The following is a 21,434-nucleotide window of genomic DNA, read 5'->3' on the forward strand; positions in this document are numbered from 1 at the left end:
ACAAAAAGTCCATTGGAGTAAACTGGGAGTTGGAAGTATAGTGGCTTCTCATTGGCTGAGCTGTGAATGTCTCTTATTGGCTGAACTACTGGAGGGCAGGGGGAGTCTTTCTTCCTTCTGCTGGGATAGGAAAGTAGTAGCTCAAGTAGTATCCATGTGCAAGGTCTGTCTTTTCTTGTTAGATTAGCAATTGAGGACTAGTGGTAGGGCATGAGAGCTTCCAGTGCCAAACCTCCAGACTCCATTTCAGCAAGGTTTCCCTTAATTAATTTTCACAGTGTTCAATAAATACTTATCAAATGTTGATTGAAACTCTTTACTCTCCAACTTTAAGAATCAGGACAATTGGAAGCAAATTTTCATTTCTGTTTGTGTGGCAAATGTTTGTGTCATAAGATGATGCATTTTATATGTCTCACTTCATACTGTTCACTTTCAGAGATACTCAAGTAGTATACGGGACCAACCTGAGAGCCCCAGCAACATCTGGAACTTTAAGTTAGTATACCTGTGTGGATTCATTTGGAAGTTGACCATGGACTGCTTCATAAATGTTTGACTCGCTATCCTGAAGTTATAAATGCATATTGGGCAATAGGAAGGCCAAAGCATGTCTCAGCATTTTATTTTCAAAGTTATGTGTTTTTATTTGACTTCCCTTTATATACATTATCACTGCAAAGGACACATGAAGTGAACCAAGGTGAGTTCTAAAATAGCAAAACTGTAGAGTTTTGGCATGAAGAGAGCAAAATGAGACTGGGATGACAGGCTTAAAGGTCAAGACTATCAGTTTCTCCAAGTAGAGAAAGAGCATCGTTTTCCAAGAATCCTATAACTCACCCAATGAAGGAGCCCAAGGCAAGCTGAGGGCAAAGCACAAGCTAACACCCTGCAACCCACATACGGCCCCCGCCCCCCAAGGTGGGACATTCCTAGGCATTCCTGGCTGCCCTAAAACTAAGTAAAGGAGAAAACAAATGGTTAACTGATAGATATCATGGTTATGCAAAACATGAGTCTCCATCAGTATACAAATGTCTTAGTAATTTACAAGAAAAAGGCAACCTTATCAATAGCCTAATCTTCAGAAAACTATAGACTCAGTTTCCTGGATCCCCAACATCACCCTCCCCTCCATAGTGATGGGGGGAACAAAGGCAAAAAGGAAATGGTAAATAAAATGGAATTTCCTTGTAACCTGCAGCCCATTGACAAATACTTAAGATAAGCAGAGTATAACATTTCTTCAAGAACTCCCTGCTGTCTTAAAGTTAATGCCTTACTAGAGGAAAAACCACCTTAGCTCCACAAAGCTAGTTATCCAGTATCTTGAGAATCTTCTTTAGCATATCAAAGTCCTTTTTGGAAACCTTGCTTTTACCTCCCCCAACTCCCAGGTATATAAATACTAGCTCCTTAGGCTTATAATGCAGCTCTTTCTGCCCATGGGTCCTCTTCCTGTGCTTTAAGAAATTCATCTTTTTGCATCAAAGATGTCTCAAGAATTCTTCCTTTGTCATAGGCTCTGGACCCCCACCACTCCAAAACCGCATCACACCCAGGTAATGATAGGGGAACATTTAAAATATTTCATTTCTCATGTTATTCTGTCTTAAATCAATTTAATTATTAAACTAGCCGAAGAACTTAGAAGGGAGAAAGGGAGGTTTCAGCTCCTACAGAACAAATAAAAATGATAAATTTGAGGTCCTCTTTCCTCAGAGTTCTGTTACCTTCATTGTATCCACATTAAAGTTATTTATATATTTAATTATATATCTATTATTAATAGATTTATTTTTGAATTCTAAGGGTTCTAAGGGTACTAAGTGTTTGAAAAGAGGAATGCATAAATCAGCTTGATCTTCTGATTCCTTGGATTGGGTCAGTGGCTTATTTCTAATAATTTGGCAGCCCATCTGGGATTCACCTCCACTCACAGGATCCAGGTCCTCCTGCAAGGGGGGAGACACATCCCGCCTCAGTTTGGGTGGCTTTTCTGTGAATTATAGTTGTATTAGTTGCATTATTAACTTAGATCCACATTTTGTTTTGTTCTCTACTTAATTATGTTTTATGCACCTCTTATCAATTGTTCATTTTGCCTTTTCCACTCCTACTCCACATGTACCCACTGATTAGAGAAACCTAATGGGGACCCGATGGTAGCATTCGTTTTGAAATTATCTGACACACCTGATATACCAGGTCTCAAAAGGCACCTCACTGGAAGTGTTACGGAAACTAGTCTGGATCACCCAGCAGAAGAACCACATGGCACTTGGAGATGTTGGAAGGCAGGAGGTTTATTTTACACCAGTGGGCCCAGAGGAGATCATTCTCCAGAGATCTGAGCTCAGAGAATCAACAGAGGGGGCAATTTATATTCTATTACTTCTGCATTCCTAATTAGTAGTAATTTGGTGCCTGAGGCAGCAGGGTGGGAACAAGAACCTGGAAGGGAAGTTTTCAGCCAGGGACTGAAATTCCCTTATCAGTCCTGTCAGCAGTCATATAAGGGATTTTTCCCTAACAGAAGAATGCATACCTCCAGATTATTTCAACTCCCCGCCCCAAGGTTTCAAGAAACCCTTCACCCTTCCTCATGTATTCACCTCCTTTGCAAACATATATAAGCTGTCCCTAGGCTCAAGGAACAAGGCAGCTTTGGGAATGATCCCCCTGCTTCTTGTTGGACTGTTGTTTTGATAATAAAGCTTTCTTTGTTTTAAAACTGTTGTCTCAGACATTGGCTTACAGTGCCCTGGGTGCCCAGACAATTTTGAGTATCATAATATCAGGAAAATTGAGTAACTCTCCAAAATGGCCAAAGCCATCACCTTAAATACCATCTTTAGCTAAAGACAAAAGAAGATATTCACAGTGGGGAGTCAGTGATAGTGATGTCAAAAAGAAACGCAAAAGAAATGTAAAAAAAAAATTGAATCTCCTTACAACTTGCAGCCCATTGACAAGTACTTGAGACTGTCAGAGTGACCTTCCTCCAGGAACTTAACTGCTTTAACATTAAGACTTTGCTAGAGGCAAAAAGCAACCTTAGCTTGATTGTGTAGAGGCCACTTTAGAGAAACAGGTTTGAGCAATGGAATGTAGAAAGGGCCGCAGTGACCACCTGGCTGAATACAAACAGACCCATCAGGTGACACAGGCCTTAACATACCCATGAGCTACTTACAATTAGGCACAGTTACCAAAAAAGGGAAGATTCCGTACATCATTATATCTTCTCCATATATCTCCATATCTCAAACCCCCTTCCCAAGATATATGTTAGCAATCATCCTTCAAACATATGGTTCCCTGATGTACATCTGAAGGGTCTCAGACTGATGTTTTCCTAGACAGTAATAAATGACCTTATCCTAACAGCAGCTAGCCCCTCAAGGTGCTGGAAGCCTCACTTCCAAATTCCTTAGTCACTTCTGCTATCCCTAACCTCCACTAATTAAAAAGTGTATCATCAGTCCCTCCTCACAATCCCAGGGTAGTTCTTTGTGCCCACAGGTCCTGTCCCTGTGCTTTAATAAAACCACATTTCTGCACCAAATCCTTCTCAAAAATCCTTTCTTCACCTTTTGCTCCAGGACCCCACATCACATCATTATCACACATAGGAGGTTACCAGGAGAAGCACAGTAAACAAGAGTAAGGTTGTTGTGCAGATTTAAGTCTCTGCCTTCTCCACTGATAACAGTTTCTAGAGATATAGTCATTTCCTTTCTTCCTGGTGCAGTGAAGGTGACACCCTTACAAATGGGAATTCCCTTTACAAATGTAAATGTCTCTTCTAACATCTACCCAGTTTTCAGAGCTTCATGTGTCTGACATTTCTTAAAAATAACCAGCTTAAGATAATCAATATGCCAAAGAGGCATATTTTGCCTCCTACTGCTTGTTTTCGTCCCTAATATTTAACCATATGTATATTATTATATGATTAGATATAAAATTATACCAAGTACATTTTGCCATGATACTACACAAAGTTCCCCGCCCCCTTTCTCCCCTCTCCTTCTCCTTCTCTTTCACACCCTGCCAAGCAAAGGTAATCTGGGTTCACTTCCTGGTGTGTCGACTTCCAGATCTCTTACCAAACTTACCAGCTCTTTACAAACATGCATAAAAAGCAGGGCACATGATATATAAGGGCTCAGATTCTAGATCATGAATGCCACAATTTGCCACAGAAGTGTTGATCTGTCTACAAGGGAAAGCTTTAGTCCAGTGAAAACACAAACCATGACTAAAACATATTTATATCTGTCATATGGGGAGAGGTATATGAAATCCATTTACCAAACCTCAAATGATCCATTATTTAATTTAAAATGTCCACAAGTGGTACAGACAGGTTTCCCAGGATTGTATTCTGATCAAATGGGACAAGCAAGATAGGAACTTTTTGTGGCCTTCTTGGTATTTCCTCACCAATAATGGTTTATAAACACTATCATTTTGTCAGTAGAACAATGGCTTAATGTATGCACAGTGGTAAGTAGTGGGAGTTTTAGAATTTCTGATAGGGCTGGATTGTTATTTTGTCCAAACCTAAGTTCTCTCCTTTATTATTGAGACAACAGTTAGTAGATTTCCAATATTGTTTCTCCCTCTCTGGGGCCAATTGCTCAATGTCTCTTGTCAATTTTTCCAAATTCTCATTTGGGAGAAGATTCCTTTGGGCCATGACAGAAGTTGACTATTGGTTTCCTTAACAGCAGCATTTTTGATGGAAATATTACTAAGGTGGATTACTTCATTTTCCAGGGAATGCCTGGGAACCTTAATAATCAGGGAAGCCAACAAGAAGATGGCATCTACTGTATTTTGGATATAGGAGTCATTTTGAATTTTATCTTTCTTTGGAGGTAAGGACATCTCACTATTTCCATAATACTCCAAAGTCAGGAGCTACCCCTAAGGCATACTAACTATCAGTATAAATGTTATCTATTTTACCCTTGGGTGTATAATTCAGCCGTTTGGGCTGAAGTAGCCAAAGGTAAAGGAGCTGTTTCAATGACTTCAAAAGAGTTGCAGTAGCATACCCAGTATAATATTTACCACAGAAATATTTTATCCTTTAAATAAGAACCATCGGTAAAGCATGAAAGATTTGCATTGGCTAGAGGAGTTTCCTGTAAATTGTCACAGGAAGTCAAAAGATAATCTGTCAGCATTAAGCAGTCATGAGGGGTTTTGTCTAGATAGAATGTAGTCCTTGTTTTGAGATCAGATGCCTTAAGTATCTAAACTGAGTTTGAGCAAACTGTAATTTTTCTTTGGACACTTTATGTCCCTTTAAGGCCAAAAGGTAGATGCGGTCTCCTATGAAGAAGTTTGAAAATAGGAGTAGGGAAGCAAATCATCTATGTATTAGAGCAAGGTAGAGCCTATAGAAAGCTTTATATCATCCAAATCAGCTTTTATGGTTTGTGAAAAGTAAGAGGGACTCTCTCTGTAACCCTGGGGCATTATTTACTGTTCAGGTGTATTTTTGTTCTTCCCAAGTGAAAGCAAAAAGATATTGGCTATCCTTCTTAGCTGAAATACTAAAACTGCACTGCATTGATCAATTATAGTGATAAATTTGCTTTCAGTGGAAATGGATGTTAGTAGCACATGGGGGTTAGGAACAATAGCGTGCCTAGGGATAACAGTGTTATTTATTGCTCAAAGATCCTGGACAAACCTTCACCCTCAGTCGTTCAGTTTTCTCATAGGTAAAATAGGGGTTAGAGGGCCTAGTGCAGGGGATGTTGAGGCCCTGGACTTCATAATCTTTTATTATGGATTTGATGCCCTGAAGGGCTTCTTTATTTATAGGGTATTAATTGTGGAATGAGATTTGGAGGGATCTATTTGAATATTGATGGGAGGTGCACTGTGGATTCTGCTGACATCAACTGAAGATTTTGCCCTCAAAGAGGCTAGTAGCTGATCCAATAGGAACAGATGATCATTGTCCCTGGTCTCAACTATGATGCCATCAGAGACACAGCATAGAAAGATGTTTAATGGTCATTTAATTCCCCTGGTTGGCTATTTTGATTACTACTGTCAAATTATAGAATTATTTTCCTCTTTTGGGAGAAATTCTGGCAAGATAGTTTTCTAAGAAATCTCAGCCCAATAAATTGAGGAACTAAGGAGGAAAATGGTATGTCTCAAAAGGCCTAGACAAAGGGAATAGGTCCAGAGACCTGTTGACATTTATTAGACTCTACTTTTGAACTGTTTTTTCATACTCCAAGGCAGGGGCTGCTTTATAGCAGTGGGGTTAAGACTGAGAGTGTAGTTCTGGTGTCAATACGGGCAAAGATTTCATTCCCAATCTGGAGAGTTGTTTCTCCAAGCTGATTAATAGGGAGAATTGGGAAGAGTTCCTCAGTTCCCAGAGGGGTTCCTGAGACCAGTTCCTCAGAGTTCCATCACTGGAAATTAGGAGGACACTAGAAAGGCTGGTTAGAAGGTGCCTGGAGTGCTGAAATTTGTAACAATTCTTTTTCTAATGCCCTGGCTGTTTGGAATAATAACAGAAACTAGAAGGTTTTGAGATTTATTTAGGGGCATCCATTTGCCAAAGTTGAAAAAAGAATTTTAGTGGTCTTTCTTTTAGGTAGCTCATCTAGGATGCAAGTAAATTGGTTTGCCCATGTTAAGTAAATCTGGAGTGGGCAGTTTCCTATTACATCCTGGTCCTTTTGACTAAGAGAGAAAGATTCCAGTTTAGCTCATCAATAAGCAGAATTATATGCTACCAGGTAGATTCAATATCCAAAAGAAGACAAGAATATTCTTAAAAGATAATTTGTAGTTGATTGTAATAATCATAAATAGACAGGTTCACAAGACTTCTGTGTGAAGCTTGAATTTTGTTCCTATCAACAGGCTTAAGAAAAGCTATTATAATAGCCCAGTGGAGATTTCCAATGGATTTTCTATCATGTTGCCCCAAAGTCAGGAGTCTGTTTCTCTAAATCCCCTTCAGGATGTTCCCTTCTGACTAGTTTCATCCAAGGCTTGGCCTGATCCTCACCAACAGGTATGTGGACTAATTGATATAAACCTGATAAACTAGATTGGTAAATTTCAATAGCTATGCTACATTCTTCTGCAAACTTATGTGGGTCCTCAGTCACTTTAAGCAACTCCTTAACTATGACTTGCATTTTAGCCTTAGTTCAGGGAACATAAGAAATTTGAGGTGTATTTAGATCTTCTGAAGATTTAACTTTAAAGAGGCAAGTTTCAATAGTTTCAGAAGAGGAGTGAGCGGGAGAGATTCAGAGGAAAAGGGAAGTTCAGCAGAGAGAATAGAGGAAAATAGTGCTAAAGGTGAGGCCTGAGCATAAGATGGCTGCCATGTGTCTGCAGACAAAAAAGTTGGGGTGGAGAACAAGAGGCCTCAGAAGCCATTTTGACTTCTTTCCGTGGTTTGCCCCGGTTAATTTAGAAATGGTATTTTGCAAAGACGCAAACTTAGAGTCCTGAAAACATCTGGAAGTTTCAAGGTACCATTTAAAAATATGCATCCTGTTCAGATGTTTTTTCTTTTTCTTTTTTTCCTTTGGAACCACAACTTTCTAATTTAATTTTGAGTAGAATAAGTTTGGGGAGAGGTAAAGTTCCCCCACAATGGCCATTGAAGTTCTAAATTACTTTTGGACAACTCAGACTACTTAGTGAGAAATGCACATGAGGAGGGACCATAGTTTTTAAACATAAAACCGGCCCAAGTCCAAGTGAGGGGGGCACCCTCAAAGCATTTGGTGATTGGGATCCCATTTCTTAAAGCTTTTTCTAGAGAAAACAGAAACATTTCTAAATACCAGTTTCAAAAGCAATGGCCTGGTTCCAGTAGGAATCAGACCAAAAGCCAGAACAGTTCCAGTAGGAGTTGCCCGGTTCGGAAGACATTGGACCAAAGGCTGGCGGGCCAGTTCCTAAAAGGAGTCCGACAGAATGCTAGCACAGTTTCAGCAGGAAGAGTCTGATCCCCAACAGGTTGACTGAAGGCGAGCACAGTTCCAATAGGTACAGTTCCAACCAGAAGAGTCTGATCCCAAACAGTGGGATTGGAGGCCTGCACATTTCCTCCTGGCACCAGTCCAACAAGAACAGTCTGATTCTGAAAACGAGTCAGACCAAAGGCCAGCATGGTTCCATCAGGAACAATCCAATTCTGAAAAGGAGTTGTATGAGAGGCCAAACTATTACTCTGAGATAAAAACGAAAACAAAAACAAAGATCCCAAACAAAGCCTGAAGAGCTCAAACACAAAGCATGGAGCCCAAAACCTAGGAGAAAACTTACCTTCCAACTCATGGGTCAGTGAGAAAGCAGTGAGCCCCATCGGCTCTCTGGGCATTGTCTGATGTTGGCTCTCCAGCCTGGGGGTCTTTGGAGGTTTGCTCTGGATCCCACATTTGATCACCAATATAAACCCTAAAATAAAACTACCAGTTATTTTACGAGTGAAAATGGTCGTTTTGGGGAATAGCAGAGAATTGCAGTCTGGGACAAACAAGCTACAGCAAAAACTTCCTGACTCCATTTTAGTGTGGTTTCCTGTGATAATTTTCACATTTTTTTTTTTAATTTTTTTTCAACGTTTTTTATTTATTTTTGGGACAGAGAGAGACAGAGCATGAACGGGGGAGGGGCAGAGAGAGAGGGAGACACATAATCGGAAACAGGCTCCAGGCTCCGAGCCATCAGCCCAGAGCCTGACGCGGGGCTCGAACTCACGGACCGCGAGATCGTGACCTGGCTGAAGTCGGAGGCTTAACCGACTGCTCCACCCAGGCGCCCCTCACATTTTTTAATGAACTAATTTCATCTTTTATTTGTAGTAAGTTCTCTTTCATTTGGTTCATTTTATCTTTCTTTCCTTAATTAATTAGCATGAATACTTAGCAGCTCATTTTCACTCTTTCCTTTAATAATAAAGGTATTTTAGGCCCACACTTCTTTTCTGAGACGAACTGACTGTATCTCACAAGTTACAGTATGAACAGTGTGAAATCCTTTTTTTCCCCTTGTCATTTAAAACGTTTTTAATTTAGATTTAGATTCCAATTGCCTCCATAGGTTATCTAGGAGTCTCTTATTTTAACTAGTTAAGTTTTAATTTAACTTATTTTCTTAGATTATATTCTGTAAAATATCAGCACTTAAAATTTTATTACTTTCTTTGTAGCAAAATTTATGGCAGGTCTATAAAAGCAACATATAATATTACATTTTCTTTACTCAAGGCAACTGATATACAAAGTGATTGAATTAAGTCTTTCTGTGACTATAGTTATTTTATTTTTTGTCTATTGTATCTTTCAATTCTGAAAGAGTGGTTGAAATATTTTAATGTAACCTAATTCTAATAAAGTTCTTAGTTATCTATTTCTTTTTTTTTTTTTTAATGTTTATTTATTTTGCGAGAGAGAGAGTGTGAGCAGGTGAGGGGCAGAGAGAGAGGAGAGATAAAATCCCAAGTAGACTCCACACTGTCAGCACGTATACCAACTGAGAGCTCGATCTCATGAACCGTGACATCATGACCTGAGCTAAAACCAAGAGCTGGATGCTTAACCGACTGAACCACCAAAGCACCCCTCTGCTTATTTTTTAATATTCTAATTGCTTTGTAATCTGATACATTTCCATGTAAGTATATCTCTTTGGAACATATTCTTTTTACCTATTCATAGATGTCCCACAATAGCTCTCTCCCCTGGAAATTCTACCTAAACCTGCATCCTCAAAAGTACCTTCCAAAACTTGGTAGTTTGCCAGTCCTGCATATTGCTGTGCTCCAAGACTCAGTTAACTTAGAGCGTTGAGGGAGAACATGCTTGGGATGCAAATTCACACTGTTGTTGGATGCTTTAGGTTTTTAATTTATATTTTTTCCTTCCTGACTTTTATGATTTTAACAGGCCTTCTCACCCATGTAGTGTACAGAATATTGATAAGAGTTATTAGTAGTAGATTAAGAGGGACAGAGAAATTTAATTAAAAGTGAGAAAGTGAGATCATGGAAAGAGGCAAAATGTGCAGGTATAATTCCTTTTTATGATAATGACGACCATTTATTGAATGTCTACTATGTGTAGACACTATGTACATATGCATACTGTTTAATCCCTATAGCAGCACTATAGGGTAGGCATTATTCACTTCATTTTAGAAATGAAAGAGTGTTTAGAGCACAGAGATTAGGTATCTTGACAAATGCCATGCATGTTAATAAGTGGCTTAATTAGAAAGTTGGGCTGATTCCCAAAATATGCCTGAATCCCACCACTCATTTTCCCCCCACTATACCCATTGCCTTACTTGTATGAAGATTAAGAAGAAATTCTGAAGAAATGGTTATCCATAGATTGTAGAAGTATAATACTTAACCACAAAAATTGCATTTGTTTAATAAATATTTGTTCAGCATAGTACTAGTGCTGCAGTCACTAAGCAAGAAGAAATGATGGTGGAGTAGGTGTTTTGGGAAGAAAGACAAATAAAAGTTGACATTAAAGGAGTAGAGAAGATCACCCAAAGCAAGTCCATAGACTACAGTGTGGGCACGGATAGTGAGCAGAGAAAGGCTGAAGACAGCTGTTATAATAATCACCAAAATTTAAGGAATAAGCTCAAGAAAAAAGTTCATGAAGGAAAAATTAAGAGAATCACAAAGAGGATCAAGAAAGATAACATTTTGAAAATCAGGAAGAAGAAATTTTGAGTCTAAACTTTAATGAGTGGATTTTTGCTTCACCTATCCCTAGGTTATGATAAACAGTGGCTTCCTCTTCCAACACCATATGCAAGTTGGTGTTCCATTTCTTGGGCTCGGGGCAAAGACTCTCAGATCTTTGGGAAACTGATCAGAAACCTGGATAGTCCCCAAATCCTCTAGAAAACTGAAGGCTCTGAAATTAGAGCATGGCTACTCTTGATGGACATTACTATAAGCATTGGTTCATATTTCGTGGTTTTATGATATACAGATTGAGTAATATCTTGAACCTAGTCAGTTCCATTATACCATTACACCACAATATGGCACATACTGAGAATTGCTTTAAAAAATGAATTTCCTGGGGTGCCTGGTGGCTCAGTTGGTTAAGCATCTGATTTTGACTCAGGTTATGATCTCATCATTCGTGAGTTTGAGCCCTGCATCAGGCTCTCTGGTGTCAGCACAGAGCCTGCTCCAGATCTTCTGCCTCCCTCTGTCTCTAGCCCTCCCCTGCTCATGTCCTCTCTCTCTCTCTTTCTCTCTCTCTCAAAAATAAATAAACATTAAAATAAATTTCTTACATAAACTTATTTATCATTGGCCTCTCCTTATAAAAGGATACAGGGGCATCTGAGTGGCTCAGTCAGTTGAGCCTCTGACTTCGGCTCAGGTCATGTTCTCTCAGTTCACGAGTTCGAGCCCCATGTCGGGCTCTGTGCTGACAGCTTGGCCTGGAGCTTGCTTCAGATTCCCTGTCTCCCTCTCTCTGCGCCTTTCCAGCTCATGCTCTGTCTCTCTCTCAAAAATAAAAAAACATTAAAAAACTCAGTTAAAAAAAGGATACAGACACATTACCACAGTTTGACTTTTCTAGTTGCTTAGAACATGAATAAATAGGAATTATTGTGACATGTTTGAACTTCTTTATTGATGTTTTTTGAAAAATTTATGTTTAGGCAACAGACCTGTTGCATAAATGCAAGAGCTAATAAAAAAAACTCATCTGCTCATCATTCACATGACATGTCTGAAAGTCAAAACAAAAGTATTTCATTTTTGGGGTACCTGGGCAGCTCAGTCAGTTGAGCATCTAACTCTTGATTTCCACTCAGGTCATTATCCCAGAGTCCTGGGATCGAGCCCTACATTGGGCTCCATGCTGAGTATTAAACCTACTTAAGATTCTCTCTCTCTCTTGCTCTCCTTTTTTCCCTCTCCCCAGCTTGTTTTCTCTCTTTCTCTCTCTCTCTCTCAAAAAAAAAATTCATTTTCTGTACAATGTGAAGTGCAGCAAGACTCCATGTTGAAAAAGACCATAAAAACAACTTCATATCATTCCTAATTTGGTTCAACTGAATCTGTTAACAGGAAATACTTGATTTAGAGGTATTTATTATATCTCTACAGACAGAGAAAATGATCTATTTAGAGAATCACTAAGATTATCTCTTTTTAAAAAAAATTTTTTTAATGTTTTATTTATTTTTGAGACAGAGAGAGACTGAGCATGAGCAGGGGAGGGGCAGAGAGAGAGCGAGATACAGAATCTGAAGCAGGATCCAGGCTCTGAGCTGTCAGCACAGAGCCCGACACGGGGCTCGAACTCATGAGATCATGACCTGAGCCGAAGTTAGCTGCTTAACCGACTGAGCCTCCCAGGCGCCCCACTAAGGTTATCTCTAACTGATAATCCAATTTGAATGAATATGTTATTTTTAATAACAAAAATATTCAAAATTTTACCAAAGTATTGACTATATTAAAAAAAAAAAAGTGTCTTCTAAGGAGCAGTAAAGCCAGGTTATAACTGTATCACTGCTATTAACTCACTTGCAGAGTTTGAGGCGATCAATTCAAACTATCCCTGTGATTTCTCCCATGTCATATTAGTAGTAATTGCCCTACTGACCTTACTTTGTTGTTAATGAATTTTGAAAAAGGTGAATTCATTTATTCATTCATTCGTAAACACTTAGTATTTATTAAGTGTTTACTGTATGTCAAGCTTTGTTCTAGCACCAGGGGTTGGTGAAGAACATGCCAAATGAGACCCCTGATTTCACAGAGCTTAAATGTAAGCCAAGAATAATTACAGTCACAAGAGGATGAGTACCACAACAGTAAGTATTGGATATAAAGATGATGTATGGTAGCTTGGGAATGCAGGGAAGAACTCTCTGAGGAAAATGACATTTCAGCTGAGGTCTGCAGGGTAAGAGTTGTATATGCCCATAGCATTCTAAGTAGAGGGAGAACATATGTAAAGTCTGAAGGAATTTAAGGAGGTGTGTGAGGTTCAGAAAAGCAAATACAAAGAGTGATAGGGAAGAAGTGAAAAATAATGGTTATGAAAATACACTGAGACATGGCTAGTGAGAACATAAACTGGTTTAACATTTCAGAAAACATTTTGGTAATATGAAATAAGAATCTCAAAAAAAAAAAAAAACCTAACAACATTGCTAGCCTTTGACTCAAGAATCTCACATCTGGATATCTATCCTATGAAAAATCATATGAAATACAGAAAAAAGTTAGGAATAAAGATATTCATTAAAGTAGGGGTGCCTGGGTGGCTCAGTTGGTTAAGCATCCGACTCTTAATTTTGGCTCAGGTCTTAATTAGTAGCAGTGGGATGCCCTCCCCTTCATTGCCACCTTCTTCTTTTATTATTATTAAATAAAGTATATTATAACAAATGTTTTCTCATATTATTGCTCACCTCTGGATCTAGATCACAGTTGTGGAATTCTCAGAAGGTATCCCCATTTTATATAAGGGTTACTGGCAAATCAGTCTCATGTCCCTCCAGAGAAAGATATTATCTTCATTACCCTGAAATATCTCCTGGGAGAAGAGGGAAAGATCTCACCTTTCTTATTCTGATCAGTAAACAAATCTGTCATTTCACCTGTAGGGAGACAGATTTCTGGTTTTCATGGCTTTCCACTGTGGGAACAACCTTGAAAAGGTAGTCCACAACAAATGTATAGAAATGCTGTGGAGAATTGTCTTCCCAAAACCCCAATGACTATTATTTTTTAATTATTTTATTGCTAACAATTCTTTTTTTTAAAAGCCTATTTTTTTTTTTTTAGTGATGCCTACATCCAATGTGAGGCCCCAACTCATGACCCTGAGATTAAGAGTCGGGCTCTTCCAAGTGAGCCAGTCAGGCACCCCACTGCTACTAATTCTTAATGCTGCTTTAGCAAGAATTACTATAATGAGTACATGATATTCATAGTTGAGTGGAAAATGGAAGTTGACTACATAGTGACTCAGACTTTTCCTTACCAAAACTATCAGCCAATCTAGGGAAGTTTCTGCCACTAATTAGCTATCATAATTTCTCTGGGCTCCATTTCCTATGAAGTGTTTTTTTTAAGACTAGTTGGCTGTCTAAACTCTAATTTACTTTAGATTCCATAATTTTATTATTCCATATATAGAGGCAAAAGAATTAAAAAAACTCTACAGCTTAGTGAATAAAAACATCTTCTTTATCCATTCACCTATTGATGGACATTTGGGCTCTTTCCATACTTTGGCTATTGTTGATAGTACTGCTATAAACATTGGGGTGCATGTGTTCCTTCGAAACTGCACACCTGTATCCCTTGGATAAATACCTAGTAGTGCAATTGCTGGGTCGTAGGGTAGTTCTATTTTTAGTTTTTTGAGAAACCTCCATACTGTTTTCCAGACTGGCTGCACCAGCTTGCATTTCCAGGGAGACAGAGAATCTTAAGCAGGCTCCACGCTCAGTGCAGACCCTGATTAGGGGCTCAATCTCATGACCTGAGATCATGATCTTAGCCAGAATCAAGAATTGGACCCTTAACTGACTTAGCCACCCAGGCACCCCTAAAAAATCACTTCTAACTTCACAGTTGGTTAGAATTATTTTTTCCATACAACCTCTTTAACAATAATAGTAGAAATAGGAGTGAAAGGGGTGCCTAGGTAGCTCAGTCAGATAAGCATCCAACTCTTGATTTTGTTTCAGATTGTGATCTCACGATTTGTGAGACTGAGCCCTGTATTGGGCTCTGCACTGACAGTGCACAGCCTTCTTGGGATTCTCTCTCTCCCTCCTTCTCTGCCCTGTCCCACACTCTTGTGCTATCTCTCTCTCTCTCTCTCAAAATAAATAAATAAACATTAAAAGGAAAAAAGAAATATGAGTGACAAAGGGATTCATATTTGGATAAAGCCCAGAGAGAACATCATAGCAGGGAGCCCCCTCAATTGTGGGAGGTTTCCTGAAAGCTAGAGGGAAGGAAAGGGGAAAGCAATATGAACAACATTGGTCCAAGAAACTTCCTATCTGCCTTCACGAATTTACAGTTCTTTTGAGAAGAGTGACATGAAAGAAACCCAACAATAATAAAATGAACTGTATATATACAGGATTTCCAAATACAGACCAAATGAAGTTCTTTTATGGGGTAAAATGCCACAAAACACATGTAAATGAGCATTATGTCTCATATTCAAATGCATGGCTCTTTTTCACATGTATGTATTAAGAGGTCTTATTTTGATTAAGATGCAAATTTATGTAAAGACATATACAGAAATACAAAGAATCCAGTGAAGAAATAGGCAAGAGACATAAACAGACACTTTTCCGAAGAAGACATCCAGAGGACCAGTGGCACATGAAAAGATGCTCAACATCACTCATTATCAGGAAATACCAATCAAAACCACAATGAGATACCACCTCACACCAATCAGAATGGCTAAAATGAACAACTCAGGAAACAACAGATGTTGGCAAGGATGCGGAGAAAGGGGGACACTTTTACACTGTTGGTGGAATGCAAACTGGTGCAGCCACCCTCAAAAACTGTATGGAGGTTCCTCAAAAAATTAAAAATAAAGCTACCCTATGACCCAGAAATTGCACTACTAGGTATTATCCAAAGGACACAAAAACACTGATTTAAAGAGAGCACATGCACCCCAATGTTTATAGGAGCACTATCAACAATAGCTGGATTATGGAAAAAGCCCAAATGTCCATTGACTGATAGATGGATAAAGATGTGGCGTATATATTATATATATATACACACATATATAATATATATAATATATATAATATATATACATATATATTACATACACATGTATGTATATACATACATATACATATACACATATATGTATATACATATACATATATGTATATGTATATATGTACATATATATACATATGTATATGTATATATATATATATATAAGGAGATATATATATATATAATGGAATATTACTTGGCAACCAAAAAGAATGAAACCTTGCCATTTGCAACAATGTGAATGGAACTAGAATGTATTATGCCAAGTGAAATAAGTAAGTCAGAGAAAGATATCATATGATTTCCCTCATATGTTGAAATCGAGAAGCAAATCAGATGAACATTAGGGAAGGGAAAGGAAAATAAGATAAAAACAGAGAGGGAGGCAAACCATAAGAGACTCTTAACTATAGAGAATAAACTGAGGGTTGCTGGAGGGTATTGGGTAAGGGGATGGGCTAAATGGGTGATGAGCATTAAGGAGGGCACTTGTTGGGATGAGCACTGGGTGTTATATGCAAGTGATGAATCACTAAATTCTACCCCTGAAACCATTATTACACTATATGTTAACTAACTTGGATTAAACAGAAAGAAAGAAAGAAAGAAAGAAAGAAAGAAAGAAAGAAAGAAAGAAAGAAAGAAACGTCTGTTAGCAACTAACTCTAAAGGTAGTGCTACTGAGATGGAGGTGAAACACAGATTGTCAATGACATTAAGAAACTCATTTGAACGGTTATTTTGATTAGAAAAGGTAGCAAGGACTTGCACTCCATCTTTGAGAAGCAGCTGTTGGCATTCTCTGCCCATGAGTCAGGAAAACTGGGTTTCAGGCCAAACCTAACTGCTATCTAGCTGGTGATCTTGGGCACGTCATTCTGTTTCACTGGGTGTGCCTTGGTTTAACTGTTCTGTGCTAATCAAATGTGGCTTGGAATGATTAAGAAAGAGTATTTTGTAATGATGAAAGTCTCTGAATTAGATTTAGGAAGATAATTCCATTACATAAAGACTTACCGAAATTGCAGCCAATTGAAATTTGGTTATTTGAATTCTACTGTGAAGAGAAGAGCATCTGTTATTTTGCATATTTTGCATTAATTTTTAAAAGATACAATCCCCGTAAAAACCTGATATAGGTATAACAATGTGCACATTATCAACTTGTAGACAACCCACAGCTTCTCAGGGGTGATGTTGCATCTGACTGAGGTCAACATCCAATCTCCATGCACTTTCATTATAACACAGCCTTATCTGCCCAATTTTTTATCATATAAAAACACAAGGAAAGTTTCCTGTCTTCCAACACCTTAAGAATCTAATGTTACCATGAGCATTTACTTCTCTCTGCAACTTATCCCTTGGGAAACTATAACAGCTCAAGAAACATTTATGTTATTTAACAAATGTGTCTTCCATTAGAGAAAGCTTCAAAGTCAAAAAGCTAAACAGTTTGGCAGATCTCACAAAACCAGAAGACCAGATCTCTCATTTTTTGGTGCATAATTTTTAACTTCCTTTCTTTTGAAACCAGAGCATCTACCACTGAAATACATACTATCATTCTTTGGGGTGGACTGTGGCATGTGAGAGGGGTTGAGGCACTCTAGAAGGTGGGGTAATGATTCAAAGGAACAGTTGACAGATACCGGAGTGGTCCTATAAAAGATAAAATGGTTTCTGTAGCTGCTGATAAACTCTCACGTGCTCAGCCAGAATACATATGCCACCCTGTACTAATTTCCCCTTCGCTTATCTTTAACCCTTGCTTCATTTTTTCTTATTCAAACAAAAGGTTTGAAAGAAAGGAGTAGAAGGTTTTTAATGGAAAAGGGTTTTAAATCTTTTGAGTCTTGCTTTCTTCTGTCTAAAAGTGGAGAATTGGACTAAGTTTATTCTTTTAGTTTTGACATGCAGCAATCACAGTTTTAAATTTAGAAATTTATTTTAGGTGAGGATTTATAAAACATTTGAAAACATTTCACAGTTTTAGGGATAGACAGAAATAGGCTTAATTCTTCTAACATGGAAAGCACCAAGGACTTACAGGTTTTTCTGACAAGTTAATACAGCTAAATAGGTGAATAACACTGTAAGAATTGTCTATTACTTGAATGTAAACATGGACATCTCTGGAATGTGTTAAGGAGAGTTGGGGAGGTTTAATCCACAGAAAACTTAACCAGATGAGAGAGAAAAACACAGGACTGTTTTCAGTTAACTTTGCTAAATAATAATAATAATAATAATAATAATAATAAATAACATTAGCATTTTTCATTGTCATATTAGATAAATAATAACCCAAGCACATGTTTACCAACCCTACATCTTTTGTCTCTCCCCATTCTGACAAGTTTCCCAAAATCTATCAATCTGTATACTCATCCCTGTCCATCTTTGCCCCTCATTTATCCACCTTATTCCTCAACCTCCACTGAAGAGAAGGAAGAAGGAGAATATGAGTTGTTTTTCTCTCCAGGTTTACCATAAGCTCAGTGAGGGCAGTGATTGCATTTATTTTATCCTGCTGTATCCCCATTAATTAGCAATCACTTGTTGAATGAATAAATTGGTATCCCTTCAAGCTGAAGTATGGGAAGGACTGGTAGAAGCTTCCTTCCCCAGTGGAAAACTGAGAGCCCTGTCTAATCCTCAACTTCCTGCTTTTGGGCTTCACGAATAGAAGGTTTCCCCTGTTTATGAGAAAGAAATAAGGGCAAGGCTAGCTCTTGCTATAATTGTCAAGTCTGAATTCTCACTCTTTCTGCTCCCCTCAGGGCTTTTCTTTTCTGCACAGCTATAAATGATTTATTTCTCCCAGGGAAAAGACATAAATTTAACAGGGCTATTTAGTGATTGCATTTCAATCTTCCCTTTGAACAAATATATATTCTTCATTAATAATGAAAGAAAATCCAATAGAAAAATGAACCAGGGATATGAATTAGCAGTTTAAGTGAAATAAAAAAATTTAGATTCTTACCAATTAATTCAATATGCAAATTAAAATGAGATATTTTTGCCTATAAGAGTGATAAAAATATAATAGATTAAGCATATCCACTTTGGGTAAAGACATGGAGAAATAGGTACTTTGCTATATTTTTGATGGGCACAACAATGGAAATTAGCCTTTCTTAAGAGCAATTTGACAATATCGATAAAATGTAGCACTTTAGCCCTGCAATTCCATGGGTTACGGGTTCATTACAGTATTGCTTATAAAAGTGAAATGGTGTGGCGTGCCTGGATGGCTCAGTTTGTTAAGTGTCTGACTCTTGATTTCAGCTCAGGTCATGATCGCACGGTTTGTGGGATTGGGCTCCACTTGGGATTCTCTCTCTCCCTCTGTCTTTTCCCCTCTCCATTCTGTTTGTCTGTCTCTCTCAAAATAAATAAATAAACATTTTAAAAAAAGTGAAATGGTGAGTGATAGAAGGGTGACTAAGTAAATTAAGGAAAATCCATACTAAGGAATATTTTTGGAACTGTTCAAAAAAGAAGACAGAGCTTTAAATACAGACATGGAATACATGGTTGCTTTGAGGTGGAGATGTGTGTGTAGGTATGGGGCCATACCAATCCAAGTGAGGATTATTTATAATATTCTAGTAGGCTATGATATTTAATACCTAAATTTTTAATTGTAAACTCAATAGAGAAAAATTTTAAAGCAAATTTCAACCTTACCTCATTGAAAACAATTGTTTTTATGTTTCTGTGTTCCTTTCTCCCCCCTGCATTTGTTATTTGAGTACTTTGCACCATGTACTTTACTGAAAAACTACAGTGGATGTGCTAGCACACTTGCCCACACTTGTGCAGGTGCATACACACACATACAAACACACACACACTCTCAGGTTCTTGCTCTTATAGAGCTAACAGGCTTTATCTGTGTGCATATATGTTTTTCTTCACCATAGCATAGAACTTATATCTGCTATTATTTTGCTTCATATTATATCTTATTATGAACACAATAGTTATTATTTTGAATATTCCATCAAAGAGAAGCCACGAAATATACATAATTATTCCCTATAGTTAGACAGTTAGGATACACACACACACACACACACACACATATATACATATATATACACATATACATATACATACACACACCCTTTCTCAGTTAAGTGAGCTGCCATATAATGAGTTAATATCTACATAGACATTTTTGAGGCTTTTAAGAAAACTACAGATGGGATCCCAGAGATGTCACCCAGTATTGCTCTTATTGCACAGAATGGAAACAGTGGCATTGATACCTTTTACTTCCTGTTTACCTCCTATTAGCCAAGCACTTTCCTATATGCCTCTTAATTCTCAAAATAAGACAGTATTAGTATCTTTATTTTACCAATAAGAAAATTGAAAATTGAAAATTCAGAGAGATTTTGTAAGGAGGGTATAATTTACCACCACTTAAAAAAAAAATCTTTTAAATTTCCTCTTTTGAATGAGGAACTTGATTAATGCTTACGTAATCATCACGTTTAATCCTCCAAACTCCAGCAAAATATATATCTTTATCTCAAATTTACATTTGAGAAAATTCAGAGAAAACAAAGTATAGGTGTATCAGGGACTAAATTGGCAGACTGCTAATAAGAGTGTCAAGCAACACTAGTAAGTGATGCCATCTCACAGTGAGAGTAGACGAGTAGACTCATCCATTTACACCCCAAGCACAGGGTTGGGGGGACTCTCTGTTGCAAGTTTTTCTCCATTACTGTTACCACAACAGTGGCCATCTCAGTTCTCCTTAGGTAGGTTCAAGTTTTTCTTCCTCCTCAATATGTCCCCAGATTTCCCTTTCCATTTCGTTGAAACCGGAAGGATGAAAAGACAGCAGGACCAGGGACTTCTGAGGTATTTGATGTACAGGGAACAAAGGCAAAGGCGAGGTGAGTTTAATGGAGAGGCTGAAAATAAGCTTATTTTTGACATTGCATGGTGATAAGATCACTTCTAAATAAAAACAAAACACCACATATTCTGCCTCTGAAAAACTCCCTAAACGAAGAACAGGGTTTCTCCCTGCCAGAGGCCATAGCCTAGAATGTGTGGTCTTTCTCTTTCTCTTCCACAGAAGCCATGTTTTTTTTAGTCCATCAAAGAGAGTTCAAACTGCTTCCCCACGGTGTCTGGAATCTTGGAGTTCAAACTGCACAAATTCCATTCTTAAAGGACACTCTTGTTAATCATTTCAGTTGTGCCTAAGGATATAGACAGGTCCTCAGTCCATTTCACTCCCCCAGAGTCAGGAGAGTAGTGGTTATGAGCATAAAACTTCAAGTTAAAATATTTCTGACTGGAATAAACAGTCTGTCCCTGACTAGATTTGGGCAATTTATTACACCTCTCTGAACTGGTTTTTGTAAAATGACAAAGCCAATATTATGTTTTTCATTAAATTATTGTGAAGAGTAAGTGTAGCTATGCAGCATCATCATTGTCATCATCATTATTACTATCATTATTTTATAGATCTAAAAACCTTTATAGATTCCGTGTTGGGTTATACTGCCCATTCTTTCTGAACCTCAGGTTTAGACATTTCTCTGAAACCTTG

This window comes from Panthera uncia, chromosome D1 (genome assembly GCF_023721935.1).
Source record: "Panthera uncia isolate 11264 chromosome D1, Puncia_PCG_1.0, whole genome shotgun sequence".
NCBI lineage: Eukaryota > Metazoa > Chordata > Mammalia > Carnivora > Felidae > Panthera > Panthera uncia.